We start from the raw sequence: 7184 nt of genomic DNA on the forward strand, positions 1-7184 counted from the left end.
TTGGGCGTTTGGAAATTTGTGATGCGGGGGGAAAACAAGGGTGATTGGGGTGCCACATCTGAGGATTGTACCATGTGTGATGTTAAGGTGGAGGAAGAGGAGGAGAGGCCACTTGATTCTGTACTTGCCATCCACTGGAGCACATGCTCTTTCTGAACCTCATCTAACAAGGCGTACAGCGGCTGCCAAAGAAAGGGAGTAGAGTAGCCCGTCCAGTAACAGATGGTGTCAGTGGTCTTTGAATAGGATGAGACAGTGTTTGTTCAGTTGTACTTTCATTAAAATTAACACCTATCCCATATACACGTCGAACACCAAACCTATTCCCGCCTTCCATCAGGACCTCGCTTTTTCCCCACTCATGTTGTAAGTAGCCTTCCCCTCTTTTAACCTGCTGTTTGACAACCTTAGGCCAACAGCTGTCAGTCACCTGTCACTAAATGAACAATCACTATTTATTTTTTTAGATAGTGTGCCTGAACCACACTGTTATACCTAACGATTTTTAAGAGCAAATGGCAACTTCTGATTCCTCACTGCAACACAGTTTTAGCCCAAATGATTTTGATTAGCAAATAGGGTCTACTGACTGCAACACAGTTTTTGCACAGTCAAGATGTTGGAAGATCGATTTCACACAGAACAGGATCCTATCTAACATCACTTGAAGCAGCAGCAGGAGCGGTCTCTTTGCGCTGTAAGTCTGGGGTCTGACTTGCGAGAAACTCGCAGGAGTCTCGCATCTTAATACCCGGCACTACCGCCGGCACTCGGGACCGGAGTGCGCTGCTGCATGTATTTCTATGCAGCTGGGCGCTCCAGTCCCAAATGCCGGCGGCAGTGCCGGGTATTAAGATGCGAGACTCCTGTGAGTTTCTCGCAAGTCTGACCCTGGCTTAACACTGAGAAAATGTCCACTTTTTATATAGACAGGGAAATGTGACTTCTGCAGCCAATCACAGAAGCCAGGTGTGTTATGACACTGAGGATAGTTTCTGCCCCACTGATTGGCTGCCGGAATGTACACACATTAAGTTATTACAGAAAAAAGAATTACACTCCTTCGCTCATCTGACCTAGACACACCACCGCCCCTCACAAAACCCATCCCTCCGCTAATCATACATCACCACTATCCTAGAAAAAGTCAACAAAAAAGAATGAGTGGAAATGAGATCATTTACCGATCTGTGGCCAAATTTGACTTTGAAAAAAAAATGCTTGGGAAACCGAACACAAATCCGAATGTGCTACGTTTGTGCCGAGTTTGAGATTGGCAAGCGTTTTCCCCAAGTTCACTCATCTCCACTTATAACCATCAACAGAGAATCGAAAATATCTGGAAACATTTGCATCTCTGTGTCACAGTTACGGTAGGTTGCAATGTGACACCATAGTAAATAATTATATGTGATGTTTCAAAGTGTCACATCTCAATGGGTCTACAGACCCATTCATTTGAATGAGTGAGTTTGATCCAGGACTCCAAATAAAAATCATCCGTTTTTTTTGTTTAGCGCAATTATTACATACACTAGATTGTGGCCCGATTCTATCGCATCGGGTATTCTAGAGTCTCTGTTAAAATAAAAAATAGTGATATACTCACCTTCCGACGGCCCCCGGACTCTGTCGCTCCTCTCACCACGCTCCCGGCATCTTCCGGTCCCAGTAATGCTTTGTGCAAAACACCACTGATGACATCACGCTCTCGCAAGAGTGACGTCATCTCCGGCCCTTCTCGCTAATCATTACTGGGACCGGAAGATGTCGGGAGCGTGATGAGAGGCGGGACAGAGTCCGGGGGCCGTCGGAAGGTGAGTATATAACTATTTTTTATTTTAACATTGACTCTAAACTACCCGATGCAATAGAATCGGGCCACCATCTAGTGTATTATACTCATGTTACACCCAGAGCTGCTGTCACTGTTCTGTTGTTACCTAATGTATTGTACTCCAGTTACAGCTAAAGCTGCAGTCACCGTTCTGCTGTTACCTAATGTATTGTACTCCAGTTACACCGAGCTACTGTCACTGTTCTGCTGTTATCTAATGTATTGTACTCCAGTTACTCCCAGAGCTGCAGTCACTGTTCTGCTTTTACCTAATGTATTGTAGTCCAGTTACACCCAGAGCTGCAGTCACCGTTCTGCACTTACCTAATGTATTGTACGCAAGTTACACCCAGAGCTGCACTGTTCTGCTCTTACCTAATGTATTGTACGCAAGTTACACCCAGAGCTGCTGTCACTGTTCTGCTGTTATCTAATGTATTGTACTCCAGTTACTCCCAGAGCTGTAGTCACTGTTCTACTTTTACCTAATGTATTGTAGTCCAGTCACCGTTCTGCTGTTACCTAATGTATTATACTCCTGTTACAGCCAGAGCTGCAGTCACTGTTCAGATCCTAACAAATGTATTGTACTCAAGTTACACCCAGAGCTGCAGTCATTGTTCTGCTGTTACCTAATGTACTCCTGTTACACCCAGAGTTGCAGTCACCGTTCTGTTCTTACCTAATGTATTATACTCTTGTTACAGCCAGAGCTGCAGTCACTGTTGAGATCTTACCTAATGTATTGTACTCCAGTTACACCGAGAGCTGCAGTCACTTTTCTGCTGTTACCTAATGTATTGTACTCCAGAATATGTACAGAACTGTGCCTGTGTAATGAGCGACGCAGCAGTGATGCCTTTAACGGCTGTAATGTGCCTGTACAATAAGCAATGCAGCCGTGTTTCCGCGACGACTAAGCAACTGCCGCGACCAATCAGCAAGGCAGGATTTCCATTACAGACAGAATTAGACAATTATAGTAGATGAGAACAGAACAATAGACTGTAATAGGCAAATGTTCTGCGTACAACTCAAGTAGAACAGGTAAGTGAAACACGGATGTCAGAATGGGGACTTAGTATTATTGTTAGTGCTATTAATCTGCTCATCTGTAATACCTGATAAAATATATCTTGCATACTGTAGTTTCACACCCCAGATTTGTAGACTAGTGATGAGCGAGTATACTCGTTGCTAGGGTGTCCTCCGAGTATTTTGGCGTGCTCGGAGATTTAGTTTTCGTCCTCTCAGCTGCATTTGTGACTGCTAGACAGTAGAGTTGAGCGACTTTAGTCGGATCGGGTTTCATGAAACAAAATTTGTTTCAGATGAAACTGGTCCGACTAGGGCAAAAAAAGTCGGAGTTTCGTCCGAAACCCGACCCCAATGCAAGTCAATGGGGAATAAAAGTCGGCATTGAGTGGATGAATGTCATCCGCTCAATGCCGACTCTTATTTCCCATTGACTTGCATTGTGGTCGGGTTTCGGACGAAACTCCGACTTTTTTTGCCCTAGTCGAACCAGTTTCATCTGAAACAAATTTTGTTTCATGAAACCCGATCCGACTAAAGTCGCTCAACTCTACTAGACAGCTTGAATACACGTGTGGAATGCCTGTTTGTTAGGGAATTCCCACATGTATTCAGCCTGTCTACAAGTCGCAAATCATAAAAAGAACTGGAGTCTGAACTGAGAAAGTAAATTAATGTGTATGCACAATGTAAGTGCATATTAACACATGACCATTAACCAGAGAAAACAAAAAGCAAAAAACACAAATATCCTAAACTAAAAAGTAAATAAACTGCAAATAATGCATAAAGGTAATAAGGGTATTTAGTAAACATAATTTTGATCAAAATAATGTACAAGCCATCCCGCCACGTCACGGCAACCCTTGTGGGACAGTCTTACTCTAGTATTTAAAACCTTTTCACTTGCCAAGTGGCGTGAATGTGAACAAGGATCGAGGGACTGACCCACTGGAAAGCCATCCAGTCTTTTACTATTATCTTTATGGATTATTTGCAGTTTACTTTTTATTTCAAGTCGCAAATCATGCAGCTGAGACGATGAAAACTAAATCTCCGAGAACGCCAAAATACTCGGAGATCACCCGAGCAACGAGTATACTCGCACATCACTAGTGTAGACACATTGGCAGATGTATTCTCCGTATTCCAAGAGACATTTCTTTGATCAAAAAGTCACCAATGATTCTTGCTCATTCACTGGAATTTTCTACGTGTATCACTATTCCCAAAGCCAGTTCATTACCCTGCCGTTCTATAGCCCGTAGGCTTAAAGCGACCAATGGAGTAGTGTAGGGAGATTATGTGTCTGCGGTGTGCTGATATACAGGTGCTTCTCACAAAATTAGAATATCATTAAAATGTTATTTCAGTTCTTCAATACAAAAAGTGAAACTCATTATATAGAGTCACTTCAGAGTGATCTATTTCAAGTGTTTCTCAGCCAATGAAAACCCAAAAGTGATTATCTCAGTAAATTAGAATACTTTATAACACCAGCTTGAAAAATGATTTTAAAATCTGAAATGTTGGCCTACTGAAATGTATGTTCCGTAAATGCACTCAATACTTGTGAAAAGCAACTGTAGTTAAGGGTGGTGGTAGCGCTGGGTGTGCCCCTGAGTGAATGGTCATAGATGACAGCACCCTCTGCCCCCTTCCTTGGTTGCCACGCTACTGATGCACCCTCATGCTGGTGCAATAACAATGCCGCTGTCAGATTGACAGCGGCATTTAACAGGTTAACAGTCACAGGCGGCGCTTCGCTCCAATTTGCGATTTGTAGATCTTAACTATTAAGGTGTAGTCAGATGACCCTATAACTCGGCCAAAGATCACATCGCAATGCTCAGACTGGCCGTCGGCTCTCCTGGGTGTGGCAGCATATATTTCGATGCAGCTCTCATGCTGGGGTCAGGAGAACCACTAGCCAGTCCGAGCATTGCGACGCCTTCCTCGGTCGAGTTATACGACCTGTCTGACTGCCTCTTAAATACTATATAATATGAAGGGGGAAAAACAACCAAGCCTTCAGGAAAGATAAATAGTCTTATAGTAAACCTGAGGCAAAATGAGTTCTCAAATAATGCAATTTATTCACTAGGTATCAGTCACACAGAAAACCAAACCAACATTTCGACCACATCGGCCTTTGTCAAGGGCATTTATCTGTGTGAGAGATCTATAGTGGAATCTCAGAGTTCTGATTAGATTAGTAATGGGACCTGTGTCGCCATCTGTGAAGATAGTGCCTCTTAAATACTGCCATTATCTGCCTGAGAGAGGGCGGTCTCCGCTCGTGAGCCCACGCCATAAAGCTGCTCGTGTGGTGGATGTCAGGAAGGAGTTAAAAAATTTTTCTTCCTTTTGCCGTTTACTTCAATTGGATGTTTAAACCATTAAGACTTCTCCTACACATATTGACGGCTGAAAGATGTTTGATAAGTTCTCACTGGAAACCTCCCATCTATTTATGACTTATACATTAAGATCAGAGATAATAGAAACTTCTAATATCGCACTGCTCTTGATGATGAAACAGTTGAGATTCAACCACATTTAGTCCCTATGAGACACCTTTTGGGTACTTCGAATGTTTAGGAACCTCATTTGCTGGGTCATACATCTCCTCCCACTCTTCAGTACCTAACACCCCTACTCTTCCCCTGTCTATTGTACATTATTATCTACTAATCTTTTTTGTCCCCCCAAGTCTGTAACTTGTTTGGTGGGGGGGGGGGGGGGGGGGGGGGGGAAAGAACCAAATGTGGTTTATCTGCGCTGCCGGGAGGCAATCAAGTCCAAATTGAAGTATAATAAAAACTATTCTTTATTTCAGGTTTTCAGTCAACATGTTTGTCATTCTAGACTTTCCTCTGAACACAAGTCTTATAACTTGAACATGCAAGTTTTATTGAAAGATTCAAATTAAAAGAAACATTCATTCTTTGATAACTTAACATTTTCCTTATTCTGTACTTTGTTGTGGACCATTAATCACAGCTGGAAAGCACCGTTACTTAATCAGGAATAATATTTGCTGCACTGAACATCTCCGAGGTCATCAATCTCTTCTTGCTCCTCCTGCAGCTTTTTGGTTGCTTTGTTAATGCCCTTAAGAGATTGTCTTTCAATTATAAAGGGGGCAACTATGGTGCCCATTACTGTACCCACAAGTCACCAACCACCCCTCCACCCAGAAGAGACTTTAGCCACATCTGAATTTGTATAAATGGTTACTTTATTTTCTTTTATCCAGTTCTGTACTCATGTGCATGTGTGTAAATAGAAAGCAAGGGGCTCCATAGCAGAAGTTGTAAGTTGGGTCCCACACCCCCCATATGGTATCATGTACTACTCAAAGCCCACCCCATCCATATGGAACCTCCATATGCCCCCCCAGGCTACTTTATAATGGGCCCAACAATATGCCTATTGGTTAAGACAAATTTTAATTCCAAACAAAGATGTGTCTGTTTTAGTACATAGCTAAATCTTGAATTAATGTGTAGCTAATAGGTTGTACCTCAAGACCTGAAAAACCCATTTAATCCCCCCCCCCCCCCTCCCTATATGAAAACTGGAATCCCATGGACCCCACATGATTTTAAACATATTTTGGTTTGACTAACCAAAAGGATTACGTACCCTCCTCAGAGACAAACACTATAGGAAAAGCAACAAGTTCAGGGCATGAGACCAGGGGCTAGCCTCTGCATTGGAGTCTGTACCAAGACCACACGGCTGCCTGGATGTAGCAAAATGTTGTGTGATACTAGTGTCACATCCAACTGTCATGGTCAGAGAACGACCCATGGCCAGTCCCCAGACACCATGAGTCACCTGATCTAGACTGAAAAGTCTATTTGTACTTTTGAGAGCCAGCCTATAACATACAGATGCATGCAAGTCCCTGAAGTCATAGGTGAAACGTTGGGGGTACTGGGCAGATGGCTGTCACTTGGGTCCATTGATGGCTTGTGGCGAGTATGGGCATGTCTGCACTACTGCACTTTGCTGAGAGCTTGGGCCTGTGTGAGGGCACAGCTCTTAAAAAGTTAATGCACAAAGGGAATAATCGCATGATGCTTTGGTATTGCTTTTTCTGCTCAGTACTTTGAAGGTCCCCCATAGTTCATGTCACTCATTTTTATGATCATTCCCTAAACCCCTTGATTAAGTTTTGTCTATTTGTGTAAGTGCTGTGCTCCCATGGGGCGATTTACCATTGACCACACTGCCTACCTTTCTCTTCTAGTTGTGTAATTCATACATTTATGAATATGGGTCAGAACAAATTGAAGGACACCAA

This window comes from Dendrobates tinctorius, unplaced genomic scaffold (genome assembly GCF_039654945.1).
Source record: "Dendrobates tinctorius isolate UK_male_01 unplaced genomic scaffold, ASM3965494v1 ptg000070l, whole genome shotgun sequence".
Lineage (NCBI taxonomy): Eukaryota > Metazoa > Chordata > Amphibia > Anura > Dendrobatidae > Dendrobates > Dendrobates tinctorius.